We start from the raw sequence: 17,363 nt of genomic DNA on the forward strand, positions 1-17,363 counted from the left end.
ATTATCCAAGATATTACTCATATTTTATAAAAATATTTTATCATGATTATATCTTTGTATCACATATATCAAATGTCTTACCGATTTGCCAAATATTTTACATTTAACCTTCGAGCCTTGTTATTGAAAATATCGGAAGAAAAAAAATCAAAAAAAATTAACCATTATATATAGGATCGATTTGAGCTCGAGCTCGCGTTAATTAAAGCTCACAAGCTTGATAACGAGCACATTTTTTACAAGTTCGGGTAAGCTCGAGATCGAGTTTTGGTTCTTGAGCACAAGCCGAGCAAGGGCAAAATCGAGCTCGGCTCGCTGACCCGACCCGACCAAACTGACCAAACCCACCTGAACCCCGACCCGATACAACCTGAAAATTGGGTGAACCGAAACCGATCTGACCCGACATGATAACCGATATCAGCTTTATTTTGTCCAACCGAACCTGACCTGAACCGTCCCGACCCGTGACCCGATATTTTGTCAACCTGATAATGAACTAATTTAATAATGGTTCAAATAAGACTAAATTGAAATTTGTCGTAATTATTTTCACTTAAAACTACAATTAATACACATACCCTTTGTTTAAACATAAAATTACCATCTAAAACTAAATACATAAGATAAAATATATATGTGGATAACCTGAACCCAATACCGACCCGCTAATGACCCGACCCGACGTGCCACATGTTGATGACCCAACCTGAAGATGATCGACATGAACTTAACCGACCCGAAAACCCATCACTAACCCCATATAACCCGAACCGATATGACCCTATTGTTACCTCTAGTTATCACACAAGTTGAAGTTAGCCTTCCAAAAACATGAAACCTAAGTGCAATTTAGCTTATGCTTATTGGAATTGTTATGCAACAAGAGTGCATTATAATCTTCAAAAATATCAATTGTTATAGGTAACGTAAAATTCATGTTTTACTACGGTAGAAAAAAATAAGAATGTAGGAGGATTCATAGGAAAAAATGAAACACGTACAAAAATCTTCTTGGAAAAGCAAATTTGTCACATATTGTTGGCGAAAATTTCTAGTAAAAGCACGGACATTAGCTCTTCCCCCTAAATACTCTTTTAACTTAATTAACAAATTTTACAAAAAAGTTCACACTTTGCTTTATATCATTGTCAATCTACGTCCTAAATCAAAAGTTATGCATGGTCATGTAAATGTTGTACTCCAATGTGCTATCTGACTTTATTGGTGCAAATGTCAATTAAATTAGTCGGTAAAGACATAAGCGGGAATAATCATAACATGATTTTAAATCCCATCAGCATCAAAATCAATGTAACTCCTTTTACACCCAAAAAAAAAAAAAACTAGATTCTTGGTTTATTTGTTAAACAATTCAACTTCCTTAATCCTTGTGGTATGTGATACAAAATTACAATGTCTATAATTTGTAGGTTGTTTCGTCAAGTCCAAGTCTATATTATTTGCAAATGTTTGTACGAGTTCTGTTGTCGATAATGGTCTCAAATATGTTGTTACTACATGAGAAATACGGAAATTAAATTACAGAGTTTGTTGCCTTGATTTTAAGCACTATGATGCGAGGGTATAGACAATAATAGGAATATCTGAATTTTTGGAAAAAAAAAAAAATAGAATATATGACCCGAAAAAATAATAACAAAAAATGGCAATAAGACTTTGTACGCTTAACAAGAGGTTTGAAATATTCGATATTTGAGCATTATTGTGCCATTAGAGGCCACCAAAATACACCGTATATAATATTATGTAAATTTAAAAATAAATAGAGTTTACTCTTTAATAGACTATTTTTTTATATTAAATGAGCAACAAGGACGTTACAATATAATGGGGTGGAGAATCGGATCTAGGGGTTAATATCCACTATATATACATCCATTTTAATCAATAAATTAAAACATCTTTGATTTTAATTGACTATATATTGAATGTGCTCCATAACACAAGCTTAATTCAAATTTAAGTTGCCATAAGTATAAAAATACGTTATGTTGGGGGAGCCATTGCTAGGGATCTGCGAATATAATAAAGTCAGCCATTTACGTTCACTATGACGTGAATTAATAGTTTATTACTCGTACTTTTACGTATATATCCGTTACGTACGTACATAATAAACTATATACTCCCTCCATTCAACTCCACACTACCACTTTTTTTTTTCACGTTTGCCAACGCGTCTTTTACGCGCTAAATATCGTTAGCTACGTATTTGCGAAAAATATAAAAGTTAGATATTTTTAATGTCTTTCAGAAAGACGAATAAAACAAGATCCCACATGAATATATTTTCACTTATGTATTGAGAGAAAATTGAAATTGAATGTTTAACTATGAATAGTGTACAAAATAGATAATGGTAGTGTGGAGTTGAATGGAGGGAGTATATATAATCCATGATTTAATTAATACTCCCTCCATTCAACTCCACTTTGCAACTTTGGTTTTTACACGGATATTAAGGAGCGGATTAAAAAAAGTATTAAAAGTACATGGGGAAAGAAAGAGAAGAGGTTAAAAATATTAAAAAAACATAAAGGTGGGGTTTTATGGTGGGTTAGTGCGGGGTATTGGTGGCATTTTTTGTAAATAAAGATTTTCAATAAGGATAAAATTGTCATTTTTTTAGCCAAATAAGGAAACCTGTAAAGTGGAGTTGAATGGACGAAAATGGAATACATGTAAAGTGGAGTTGAATGGAGGGAGTAACCAATATTGATTGTAACGATTAGATTTGTGTTTTGTACTAATACATTGATTAACCCAAAATTATATCCGTTATTAATTAAATTAATAAATTAAGGGATGGTGACGTAATAACAGTAAATTTATATTCACCATTCTTCTTGAAGTTAGAGGAAGGCACGAGGTACTAATTCAGGTGTGTACGATTTAAACGGATCAGAGCAGCATGCATATGAGTTACCACATGCAGTTATGTATTGTACCAAGTTTATGTCTACTTCGTCTGATGTTTGTCCTACCATTTTTTAGTTGAGTCCCGTCAATCCGTCATTGAAATTAAGAACGACAAACTATTCACAACTTAAGCGAGATTTTATCTTTATCAGCAAAACTAAAACTTGTTTGTAACGTTTCGCAATCTTTTTTTTTTTTTTTTTTTTTTTTCTAAATGTGAACTATTCACTATTCAGCTATCCCTTCTTTTTAATTTCGATTTCCCTTCAAGTGACGTGGTTTGTTTATCGATTTCCAATTTCCTCTCCTAATACGGGGATAATAATCACGAGACTTAAAGAAGAATTCTCTTTTACACTCCCTTATAGAGTATTCACTATAATGTTAAATGTTCCGTCTGTGTTCACTATGATAATATTCTCTTTTCTTTTTTATCACAAAAAGTGTAGCTAATATTACCTAAGGTTTTTCTAAAATGTGCCAAATATATCATATGAGAAATTGAAATACAAACTCATTATTACCATACTTATTGAATTATTGATGTAAATCTTTCCTTTATTAGCATCTTAACATCTGTTTATCCTCTACAAAAAAAAAAAAAAAACATCTGTTTATTGGACACATTTTAGAAAAACCCTACTACTTTATCTCACGTCTATTAAAAACACATAATCTTGATCTTTCCTTACAAAATATAGGAACATTCTATTGAAAAGACGTTGCCCATAGCGTGCCGGGTTGTGTCATTCCCCTATCATACTAAAATGGGCCATGACTGAGCCATGCCAATCAAACCGCTCACGTACTCACCTCCATCTCTAAAAGAAATGAAGCTAATTAATTGATTGAGAAACTAACCATACATGCAAATGCAAAGAACAAAATAGTTGTAAAAAATTATTATATCAACTATTTCACGTAGCAAAACACTTTTATCATTCATGCAAGATGAGTAAATGAAAAGCAAAAGGTGATCGAGGTACCATGTTCTAGTAACAGATTTTTGTGGTGCAACGGCTACATGACATCATACAGTACAAAAAAAGTGCTAAAAACTTTGAAGATTCTCGTCTAAAATGAATAATATTCCTGACTTCCTTCGCTAAAATCAAGGACCCATCAACCCTGACAAACACACACAGATTATTGTGAGGAGACACATTAACAACTGTTTCAAATTTTGAAGTGAAAGATGCAATTTGTAAACTACAGTATTATTATTACAATATTTGATATAATAATTGGTACATTAATTAGCTCCTATCAAATGAGGATAATGTCAAACTTTTGTGTTACTTTGATTGTTGACCCTATTCATTGCTCCAATAATAGATACTCCTTCGTCCCGATCATTTGTTATTTATTGTATTTAGCACAAAGACCAATGAAACGCAAGTGGATATCTAACAAAGCAATATAATATTATTATTTCATCCACTTGCACATTACCTTTTACACATAAAACTTACCAAAAGTAGAAATAGATAACAATTCACTGATACATCTCAAAATGGAAATAAATAACAAATGACCGGGACGGAGGAAGTATTACAAATTTTTGGAACGATAAGACGGTCTTATACTGTGAGATCAGATGTCCACGAGATTAAACTCTAAATCAGAAGTATTAATTCTCATGATTTTACCAGTTAAACAAGCCAACAAGTGCGAGATAAATCACACGAAACTTGCCAGTAATCATTGACACTTTATTAGTTAAGCTAGCCCACAACTATAACTAAGATAACTTTAAAGGTAACTCGATAGCCTTGAGAATGAGCTTAGTAGGTATTGTTACTTCAATTAGTCTCATTGTAGACGGGTATATCCGTCTAAAGATGTAGACGGGTCAAATAATCTCATTTTTGCATGAAAAGTAATCCCACCCACTTGTTATTTGTCTTATTATGTAAATGGTCACATATTTTACCTGTCTACAACTTTAGACGGATAAATCCCGTTTAAAGTGAGATTTTGAATAGGTGCTTAGTACTAGTGGCGGATTTTGGAGTGAGTGAACCAAGGATCAGGTTTATCCTATTAAATTTGTAGGTGAATATTTAATATTCAATCATTGATTCAAATGGGATTGGCTGATAATTTTACACTGAAATATGAAAAATCAGTAAGGGCGCCCCCCTCCCAATATAACTAAAGTCGTCCACTACTCAATAAGTACACTAACTTTCAATAATTAGGATTCTCTTCATTTTTTTCTTTCTTTCAATTTCCTTTCACAAACTCATTTAATAATATTATCCCTCAATATTCTATTTACTCTTTATTTCTATGCATAAATTGTAAGTGCTCGTTTGGTTCATGCGGGAATAGAACTCATGTGTTAATATGCAATTCACTAGAATTCAACTCCCATATGTAATTCCCATGAAATGTAAAAAACGTGTTTGGTTGCCTTGTGGGAGTTTGTTTTTCCTAGGAATTAAGCTCTCATATAGTGTTTGGTTGAACCATTTCAATTCACCTGAATTTAATTTTTTTTACCAATATGCCCCTCCATGATATTACTAACACCTTATTTGTTCAACTTATAATATAACATTTTAACTCTACTTAAGGATTAAATCAAAGTAACGACAATTTCACACCAAAATTAACATTAACTCCAATTCATCTAAAGTTTCATTGTCGAAAAAAAAATAGAAAAACAAATTATCTAGCTACACCGCATATGCGATCATAAGCTACAACTTAAGTCCAATTTCGAACTTGAACATTATTCAAATGACAATTATCATAATTCAACTAATTCGCCCGCTAGAAGTGCCTCCAAACAAGTTAGAACTAATTAGACCGCTCCGGAATCAACAAGCCATGCACATATGCACTTCTATAATCATCCGGAAGGCTGAAAAAAAAAATCAACGTCAAGGGGATCTGTAGCAATTTTTTTTGAAGTCAAAATAACTTCAACACGTGTTAACCCTTCAATCTTCATTACTTTTGAAGTAACTTGCATTCTTCTGTCAGCAGACTCGGACTCATGTTTAAAACAATTGGCAAGCCTTCCTGTGTGCTCGCCCGCGGTTTCCATCACGTTTATGCAAAGCTTTGAAACTTTCTCTTTTTTTAGGGGTAAATTGGTAATTTTCAAGGAAGTAAGATGTGGGAGTTTCCAATTACCTAGAGAGGGGTTGTGTAGACACCTCGTTTCTGCACCTCCCGCAAACCACCCGGTGATGATTGGGCCGCATGTTTGGTACGCGGAACGATTTGTGACAGTTCATAAGTTTATCGTCAAGTGATTGCTCAAACACTAATGTCTACCTCATGGTTGTCATCTAGGTGTCATTACGGTCGTTTTGGCAGTAATTAGATTATATTTGGAGTCCGGGTCAAAAACCGTCTTCATTTCCTAAAAACCGTCAAATCCCGAGTCAAAGCAATGGGCTTGTCTACCTAAGGTTAGGATGTCACAAAATGTCATGATTATATCTCATTTTGAGTCTCATGTCACTTCATTAGGCTAAACTTAAAGTTTACATTACAAAATGTGCATTTCATTTAGCTAAAACGACAATCCGAGCTTTAGGCCCGTTTTACGAGGTCATAACGAGTTTTTTGGGTCAGGCCTATTTCATAGAAAGTTCTAGATCTTTCTTTTAGCTTTCCAACGCCACCAAAATCACCTTAATCCGAGTCTTGTAGAGAAAGTTATGCCTAAAATACGACAGGCTGTCAAACGCGTTTTCTACGCGCAGAGGAACCTACCCGGGAAAGGACGCAGCAAGTGCTGCGCCTCTTCCAAGGGACGCAGCTCTACTGCGCCTTTTCCCAGGGCTTTCTTTTTGTCCAAGTTTCCGCGTTTAACCTAAGTCGGTTATTTCCGGATCTTTCCTTCCGTATCCTAGTCTTACCATAATTCCGTCGCGTGATTAGTATAAATAGGAGCTTTCGTTCCTCATATTTCTGACGCGAGTGTCCGCCCTTCTCTTCTCCCTTTGCATTCTAGACTTCGTTCTTACTAATTGGCGCCTACGTGCTTGGACTTCCGACCACGTAAGCTCGGATCCTTCCGGGTACCAGCCTCTCCGTTGCATGACCGACCAATTTGACCAACTACACTTAATCAACTTAATTAATCAATCGTTTTCCTCTTACGAGGGCACTCTCTTTGCATTCGCGTCGAGCATCACTAATCGATATCTTAGTCCTTCTCGTTCCGTCAACATGTAAGTCTGAGGGTGTATAATCCTTATTTATTTATTGTATTTTAATTATTGTATTATCATCAATTGTAAGGTTTACGTCGAAAATACCGTTAAAATCGATTTCTAAAACCCTTTGTTAAAACCTGTTTTTGCGGATTTCCGATGAGATATGATCGAGAAAGGACGCAAAGAATCGCTGCGCCTCTTGAAGGAGCGCATTCTCGCTGCGCCTCTTCGTGAGGCTGCCGCAGTTCCTGCTTCCTTTCTTCTTCGTTTGTCCTCTGTAATTCGTATTCAAATCTTTCTTTTGCTTGTTTCGTCTGTTAATTCTTCATCGTAGTATCATAATAATTCCACATGTATTATAATCATCATCATGTTCATGTTTAATTTGTCATAAATCCGACCTAAATCCCTAATAATCCAATATTTGCGGGTTTTCGTCATTAAGTTCAATTAGGGTTGTAGGGATTCAATTTGTTCATATTGGGTTTCGAATTCGTCTTTGATATAGTTTTCATGTTCATTCACATGTTTGTCATTAATTTGTCATTAATTCATCATGTTTAGCTTGTTTCATTCACCGATGTCACTAATTAATCATTCATCGTGTAATTAATCCGTTTGCGTCTCGTTCATGTTCTACTGTTTTTATGACTTATTCATATGTTAAATAACGTGTTAATCACTTTTATCCGAGTAAATATGTTAATCGATCATTAAAATCACCAATTCAAATTAACGATTTGCGATTCGCTTCACTAGCCCAGAACTCACCTTGGAACAGACGCAAAGAATTGCCGCGCCTCTTCCAAAGGGCGCAGTTCCTGCTGCGCCTGTTCCAGGATGATTTCTCTGTCTCTGAACTCCGTTGTTGCCTTGACATAGTTTAATTAGTTTACGTATTAACTAACTATTATCCGTAATATCGCTAATTCCTGTTCGTTAATTCTTTCTTTTATTCTTTTCTCAAATCATCCGTTTTAAAGGTATTTTCGACATAAATCGCCTATTCCATTGTAATTATTGTAATTTCCATTATTGTAATTTTCATTATTGTATTTCTTTTATTGCTTGTATGCTTTTACATGTAAATCAACATTAAATCCTACTTCGACCCAATTGTATGCTAATTACGTGTCAACCGACTTAGTATTAATTCTCACATGCTAGGATTAAAACTTGGATGTTGCATTGCATGCATTATAGCCGACGATATATCGAGTACGAATAACTTCCCTAATCATTAGTAGAGGCCGCTATCGAGGCGGGCGGGATTAGGTGTTCGATCAAAAGAGCTTCCTAATACGTACCCTCACCCCTTACTCCAGATCTCCGTGAGCACCCGTGTTCATTGGCATCCACGAGAGTCATTCTAGACATAGAATGCTAAGGGTAACGATTGCTTAGTGTTCATGTCACCACTTTGTGTCTTGACATGACACGAGGTATTCGAACGGTTCCAATTTCCCATAAAAATTGGTGGCGACTCCTTACAAAATGCAAACGCTTGTTTCGTTTCTCACCAAGCGCCCCCGTGGGCGGCCCGCTGTCCACAGTTTGGCGATCTGCTGGGGATAATACACTTACGTGTAGCCAAGGGTGAAACTTGAACAAGGTTAGGGAATAGTTTGTACAAGACAATTGTCGGTTTTCATAACTCGGTCTTCCTAGACCGTTTAATTCGGCCTTCCTAGGCCCAACCCAACCCATTCGACCAATCGTCCCGTCTAAACGGTCCTAATTCTTATTTGGGCCTAAGGATGGATAGCGATTGACGTCATCCATACCATGATGCTTACTCTTGTTTGTATCAAGGGCCTTCACTACTTGAGGAAATGGACTAGGAATCGGCCTTACTCTTGTTTGGCACGAGCCTCTCCACAGACTTCGGGTTTGATGGTTCGGTATGGCAACCCACCCTTTAAACCAAAACCCTTTTAAATGCACTCAACATCCTGTTATAATGCTTGTATAAATATGTAAACCTTATGTGATCACCATTTTCTAAACAAAACCATGACGAATCTTGTAAAATCAAAAATCCCTTTTAAAATGTAAATATTTTCAAAATAGCGCAAAACCCAGTCAAAATTCTGTCCGTTTATCAAGTCAAATTTCGGGCCTCAAACCCATTTCAAAAAACCAAAAAAAAAAAAAAACGTTTTAAAAAAAAAAAAAAAAAAAAAAACGAAAAAAAAAAACCCAAAAAAAGAAAAAAGAAAAAAAGGTTTTAATCAAAATATTTTCAGTCCATGTAAATGCGAATATGTAAATTCAATTGGGCTAAGTTAGAGTCAAAGTTCAAACCGACTATGTCCTAGTCGGAACTCTGTCGAGTCATAAACCCGTCTTCCTTTACATTTTGGGTCTTTTCAAATTCAAGTAAAGTCTTAAGGCGTCACGCCGCCATTATTGGTCTCCCTACCCCAATTCAGTTAGGATCTAAGCATTTTCGACACATCGAGTCACACGTTTTGAGGCTCAACACACGAGTCTCAGTGGGCCTCATATTTGAGTCTAAATTACAACAGTCTTCTTAACACCTATAAGCAAACCTCGAGTCCAAAATCAACTTGTGTCATCAATCCCGTCAATAAGGTCAACCACATAAACGTCACTCTGTCAAAGTCAACACTCGAGTCTAAGGTCAAGGTCAAACACCGTGAATCCAAACACGAGAAGTCGCTCACGACATTTCACGAATTCACAAGTCAAGTCTAGATTTGTCATCTTATCCATTTCTTTGTTGGTTGCCTTAGTATGCGTGGTCCCATGTCAAATCGAGTTGTAATGCGCCTCATTTCTGTCGAGTAGGAATCCAACAAGTTCCGTCAATCATCAAGGTCACGAAGCAGATCAAGCCACAATCACCGTGTCTCTCCAAGATGTTTATGCCATGGTCCTACGAGTTCAAGCTACAGTGGAAAATTTGAGCATTCGCGTCCTCACCCTTGAAAATGGAATGGTGGAAAAGAACATCCCAACTAGAGAAACCTCTAGTCTAGGTCGTCCAAAGCTTACCTCTTGCAATAACCATCGTCCTAGAAAGCCAAAAACAGCTGAAAGGAAACCTGGGAGGCATCAAAGGGTGCTTACCGATTTAGGCATGTCTTATGCCGATGCTTTGAAGAGACTTTCTGCCCAAGGTAAGCTACATCCAATAGGACCGACTCCGGATCCACCATTAGAGAAACAGGTGAACCTACGGAAGGGCAACAAACACGCTTATATCACCAAGGTAGAGATCATGATATTGAAGAGTGTTTTCTCTTGAAACACACCATCCAAGATATGATCGAAGGGGGCATGCTTCCAGAACCACCTTCCGCCAAGAAATCCAGGAAAATCGACCCTCTTGGGTCTAGTATCATTAAACATGACGAAGAATCGTTCCTGGACTGTTCTCATCTCCTCAATCATCATGATGATAAAGAAATCAATGTCCTCGAAGATGAAGATATCCAAAATGGAATGCTCATGCTTTCCATTGCCTTCAACAATAAATTCTCCAAAATAGAGGGAGCTATTGATAGTCTAAACTCTCGGCTTTCCAATATAGAAAACCAGTTCGCCGAAATGGGTAAGAAGCTTGAGGCCCAACCTCTCAAAATGAAAAGTGTCCAGACAAACCCTCAACTTGACAGTCCTAAGGAGAAAGCAACAAGTGGACAATCTATTCTTAGTTCTCCTCATCTGGGAATCAAAATCAATAAAAGCATCCTCATGGATCCTTCGTCAAAGAAACCTAACAACCCTCCAAGGTCATTTACAAAGGCTTCCGAAAATAAGGGCACACCTCCTAGGAAATTTACCAACATTGGTATTACATACACCGATGCCCTTCAGAGACTCATGGAGCGACGAATGTTAAAGCCTATAGGACCTACTCCCGAACCCGAAAGGAAGTCCAAGTTCTGGGATGAGAATGCCTACTGCAAATACCATAGAGGCAAAGGGCATGATACAGAGAAATGTTACAAATTAAAACATGTCATTCAGGATATGTTTGAAAGTGGGAAGTTGCCCTTCTCAACCTTTGACCCACAACGTAGCTTAGGCAATCCTCATGGATATACCACTTATCAAGAAACTCTTCTTGACTATTATCCTTCCAGTGTTCCCAATAATGAGGACGGGGTGCTCAAATGGGTGAATGCTCAAAGCCAGGTGCCGAAGCCAGTTGCTGGAAGAGTAAACGTTTAAGCGTGGGCCGATGATTACAAGTCTAGATCTAGGATCGCGTCAAAGTCCGGGTCCGAGTCCGAGTCTTAGGCTTTCTATCTCATATTTGTTCTAGTATCTTTCTTCGTGTCCATTTCCATTTCTAGTGACAACCTGGGGGCTGTCCCATGAGTCACATGTCTTCTCGAGTCTATGTTAAAAATATTCATTATTCACTTCAATAAAAATACAATTTTCACTCCACATATTCTATCATATCTCTTCCTTTACCTTTTCCTGTGACAACAAGAATTGGTTTGAGACACTTTAAAACAAGCAATAACACATGACAGTCGATGTGAGTACACTTAAATGATGTTCCATTCCAAGTTGTAGAGGACCTGAAACTCCGTGTTCTTTTCTTACCTATTCCATGTCTGGCAATAGAAACCACAATATAACCCTAGTCTAGGACGAGCCTATCTCAAGAGATTTTAGGACGAATCCAGACCATCACCCTTGTTAGCAATCTATGACGGAAGGCAAGCCCATTCCCCACAATAAATAACCCGTGTTACTAAAGACCAACCCATTTCACACCCAAAGGTGCTAGTCTGACCCAAATCCATGGTAACGATCAAATCCAAGACGATACGAGCCATGATCAAAGACAAAAGGCTCAATCAAGAGAAACCAAGCTCAATATCCAAGGCCACAATTATGACCATAATCCAAGGCAAAAGAGTCAAAATAAGAATAAGGCTCAATCAAGCAAGTCAATACCCAAAGTTAAAGTCATCCTCAAAAACCTGAATCAAGAATCTGAGCAAAAATCCGAGATATATTCCGGACCAAGAATCTGAGTCTGAATCAAGAACAATATTATACGGAATACTGCTGAAGTCTATATGGAATCAAGACACCAATCAAGATGGTCATTTAGCACCCTCACTTAGCCTTTCACACATTACACACCCTAAGTCCTTCTCGAGACCGTTACAGGGAGATAGTTAGGAATTTTGAGAATCCTCTCAAGCTCGTCAAATATACCCATCCTTTAGGGCCAAGACATGGAAACTTGATCCCACGTCATTTTAACCTACCTTTATGTGCTCAGGCTACATCAAGCCAAGAGACTCCATTTCCAAACCACATTACAAGCCATAACCCCACAAAGCCTTAACTCCACAAAATCAAGCTCCAGAGATTTGTTCATCAAAGCCTCTTATTACCAAGCTCCACATTCCAAATATCCTATCCAGTTTCACCTTGACCCATACACGGAGTCTTCAAATACTTTGCTACCCAGGACGAGACATACCCATATCATCCTTAGGGTCCACTTCTAAGTGTGCTCACATGACAAGGAAATTTTTTACAAACTTAATCATACCTCTTTGGTCTATGATCAGAGGGAGTTGTCTCAAATCAGTTCTTCGAGTCACCAAAGGAATATTACCCTTGTGACCCCTGCACTTTAAGGCCCTAACAACATAGCTTAGGCACACACTTGAACTACGATCTGGTTTGATTTCACTTCACGTGAATACGTAGGCAGTCCTCAAGGACACAACCATCCCCACTTCCAACTTTCAAATCTCAATTATCAACCACCTCAACCATCAACTTTCAACCCCAATTTTCAACCATCCAACCTCAATTAACATCCCTTCCACAACCAACACCTCTATACTGGGGGCTCCTTATTGTCGCCCAGCCTCTTTTTTACCAAAGTCCAGAGTCATCTTCTCATCCTGGGGGCTTCTCTTCCGAGATGCCACCCTTCCTTTATTCCTCTAAGTCTAGCTAGTACTCGGTCCGGACGATGGCAGGGTCTTAGATCAATTCTCCAAGTCATCGTGCCTCAAGAGGGGTCTCTTTTACAGCAAACGGTGGTGAGAGAAGCCCTAGTAGACAGCTGATCCATGGCTCATGCCTTGCCTTTATATACCTTCATCATTCTTGCAATTCTCATACCTTTGGAACTGATACGCATTGTCACCCACACTTGGCTAGGGGTTGCGCACACTTAAGCAAAGTCTGTCAAAGTTATCCCTGCGTCACGTCAAACCTAAGTTAGTGTCGCGTCAGTCCAACCTAAGTCTATATTTTCACGTCCGCATAAGGTCTACGCCGCGTCAGTCACGTGTCTAAAGCCCATTGAATATGCATAACGCATTACAAACGACAAACTTCTTTGAACAAGTTTTAAACGATTTTTATAAAGAAACAACTTTTGCAAAGCCTATGTGTTTCCTCATTCGAGGTCCATGTGATAATTGCTTACGTGCATATGTGTTTATGTTCTATTTACATATTAGATTGCATTCTTGTGTGGCTAATATCCATGCAGGTAAGTATCAGAAGCAGTGCTCGCTCCGACTGGGGGGTTCACCCAAGTCTTCATTCTCCCCAGCGCAGCAGTATTTTGCAGTATTTCTCACTCAAGATTTCTTCCATGGCGATCAAGATGTTCCTAATCGTCAATATATTCCCCAACAAGAGTTCGCTTGAGACCGACGCAAGCAGATTCAACCTCAAGTTTTTGCCAGAGTTCGCTTGAGACCGACGCAAGCAGATTCCCCAGCAGTTTCTACCGACGTCCTGCTACCCTCGATATTATTGTTTCCTCACGGAGTTCGGCAAAGGTGTCGTTCTCCAGAAGTTCCCAAACCAGAGCCTCCTTCCTTAGGTTCGTAAACCCAAAGTTAGGATTCTTACCCCTAGATTCTTAGATCCCAAATCCTCTTAGGTTCATAAACCTTTAAGCTCCCTAGGATCCCCATTCCTCTTAGGTTCATAAGCCTTTAAGCTCCCACACCAACGTCCTTAGGTTCATAAACCAATAAATCCTTTTGGAGTTCCCATGCCTCAGAAAGCTTAAACGCACGCGTTTAAAACAAGAATTAGTAAACCAGTAGTTCCTAAACTTAACCCTAGGATCCCAAATCCTCTTAGGTTCACAAGCCTTTAAGTTCTCATACCAGCCGTCCTTTTAGTTTCATATACCCAGGTTCACACACCTAGCTTATTTTAAGTTCCCAAAATCCCTAAAGTTCATATACTTATACCCCTTAGGATCATATTCCTTTAGGATCACTTTTCCTTAGAGTTCCTACACTCAAACCTTGATTACCCCTTAAGTTGGACTTATATTTGACCTCCTTCCCGACGATGCTTTCCTTTAGGGCCCCACACCCTAGCACAATCCTTATATATCTTTTAGGTCTTACCCTTAGCTCCTACGCTTAACCTTAGCTCCTACGCAACCCCGGAAGCATCTCGAGGAAGAAGTCTCAGGTATGGTCCCTCCTTATGGCTGGCGAGCCTTCTTACGTAGTCTAATGGACTTTAAACGACCCTCCCCGATAGTCGACAGACTCTAAAATGTTCCCGACGACAGGTCCTTGGCTCAGACCCCTTGAGCCGCCTCGCGTCGCCATAGTCGTCAGGTTGTAATCTTCGATTGACCTGATGGCTATACTTTGACTTTCGCCTTGTCCAAGCCTCGGTCAAAGTGGGGCTCAGAGACACCTCGTTTCTGCACCTCCCGCAAACCACCCGGTGATGATTGGGCCGCATGTTTGGTACGCGGAACGATTTGTGACAGTTCATAAGTTTATCGTCAAGTGATTGCTCAAACACTAATGTCTACCTCATGGTTGTCATCTAGGTGTCATTACGGTCGTTTTGGCAGTAATTAGATTACATTTGGAGTCCGGGTCAAAAACCGTCTTCATTTCCTAAAAACCGTCAAATCCCGAGTCAAAGCAATGAGCTTGTCTACCTAAGGTTAGGATGTCACAAAATGTCATGATTATATCTCATTTTGAGTCTCATGTCACTTCATTAGGCTAAACTTAAAGTTTACATTACAAAATGTGCATTTCATTTAGCTAAAACGACAATCCGAGCTTTAGGCCCGTTTTACGAGGTCATAACGAGTTTTTTGGGTCAGGCCTATTTCATAGAAAGTTCTAGATCTTTCTTTTAGCTTTCCAACGCCACCGAAATCACCTTAATCCGAGTCTTGTAGAGAAAGTTATGCCTAAAATACGACAGGCTGTCAAACGCGTTTTCTACGCGCAGAGGAACCTACCCGGGAAAGGACGCAGCAAGTGCTGCGCCTCTTCCAAGGGACGCAGCTCTGCTGCGCCTTTTCCCAGGGCTTTCTTATTGTCCAAGTTTCCGCGTTTAACCTAAGTCGGTTATTTCCGGATCTTTCCTTCCGTATCCTAGTCTTACCATAATTCCGTCGCGTGATTAGTATAAATAGGAGCTTTCGTTCCTCATATTTCTGACGCGAGTGTCCGCCCTTCTCTTCTCCCTTTGCATTCTAGACTTCGTTCTTACTAATTGGCGCCTACGTGCTTGGACTTCCGACCACGTAAGCTCGGATCCTTCCGGGTACCAGCCTCTCCGTTGCATGACCGACCAATTTGACCAACTACACTTAATCAACTTAATTAATCAATCGTTTTCCTCTTACGAGGGCACTCTCTTTGCATTCGCGTCGAGCATCACTAATCGATATCTTAGTCCTTCTCGTTCCGTCAACATGTAAGTCTGAGGGTGTATAATCCTTATTTATTTATTGTATTTTAATTATTGTATTATCATCAATTGTAAGGTTTACGTCGAAAATACCGTTAAAATCGATTTCTAAAACCCTTTGTTAAAACTCGTTTTTTGCGGATTCCATGAGATAATGGGATCGAGAAAGGACGCAAAGAATCGCCGCGCCTCTTGAAGGAGCGCATTCGCGCGCCTCTTCGTGAGGGCCGCGCAGATTCCTCGCTTCCTTTCTTCTTCGTTTGTCCTCTGTAATTCGTATTCAAATCTTTCTTTTGCTTGTTTCGTCTGTTAATTCTTCATCGTAGTATCATAATAATTCCACATGTATTATAATCATCATCATGTTCATGTTTAATTTGTCATAAATCCGACCTAAATCCCTAATAATCCAATATTTGCGGGTTTTCGTCATTAAGTTCAATTCCGGGTTGTAGGGATTCAATTTGTTTTGGGTTTCTGGAATTCGTCTTTGATATAGTTTTCATCTGTTCATTCACATGTTTGTCATTAATTTGTCATTAATTCATCATGTTTAGCTTGTTTCATTCACCGATGTCACTAATTAATCATTCATCGTGTAATTAATCCGTTTGCGTCTCGTTCATGTTCTACTATTTTTATGACTTATTCATATGTTAAATAACGTGTTAATCACTTTTATCCGAGTAAATATGTTAATCGATCATTAAAATCACCAATTCAAATTAACGATTTGCAGTTCCGGCTTCACAGCCAGAACTCACCCTTGGAACAGACGCAGCAATTGCTGCGCCTCTTCCAAAGGGCGCAGTTCCTGCTGCGCCTGTTCCAGGATGATTTCTGTCTCTGAACTCCGTTGTTGCCTTGACATAGTTTAATTAGTTTACGTATTAACTAACTATTATCCGTAATATCGCTAATTCCTGTTCGTTAATTCTTTCTTTTATTCTTTTCTCAAATCATCCGTTTTAAAGGTATTTTCGACATAAATCGCCTATTCCATTGTAATTATTGTAATTTCCATTATTGTAATTTTCATTATTGTATTTCTTTTATTGCTTGTATGCTTTTACATGTAAATCAACATTAAATCCTACTTCGACCCAATTGTATGCTAATTACGTGTCAACCGACTTAGTATTAATTCTCACATGCTAGGATTAAAACTTGGATGTTGCATTGCATGCATTATAGCCGACGATATATCGAGTACGAATAACTTCCCTAATCATTAGTAGAGGCCGCTATCGAGGCGGGCGGGATTAGGTGTTCGATCAAAAGAGCTTCCTAATACGTACCCTCACCCCTTACTCCAGATCTCCGTGAGCACCCGTGTTCATTGGCATCCACGAGAGTCATTCTAGACATAGAATGCTAAGGGTAACGATTGCTTAGTGTTCATGTCACCACTTTGTGTCTTGACATGACACGAGGTATTCGAACGGTTCCAATTTCCCATAAAAATTGGTGGCGACTCCTTACAAAATGCAAACGCTTGTTTCGTTTCTCACCAAGCGCCCCCGTGGGCGG

The sequence above is a fragment of the Silene latifolia genome, chromosome 5 (genome assembly GCF_048544455.1).
Source record: "Silene latifolia isolate original U9 population chromosome 5, ASM4854445v1, whole genome shotgun sequence".
Classification (NCBI taxonomy): domain Eukaryota; kingdom Viridiplantae; phylum Streptophyta; class Magnoliopsida; order Caryophyllales; family Caryophyllaceae; genus Silene; species Silene latifolia.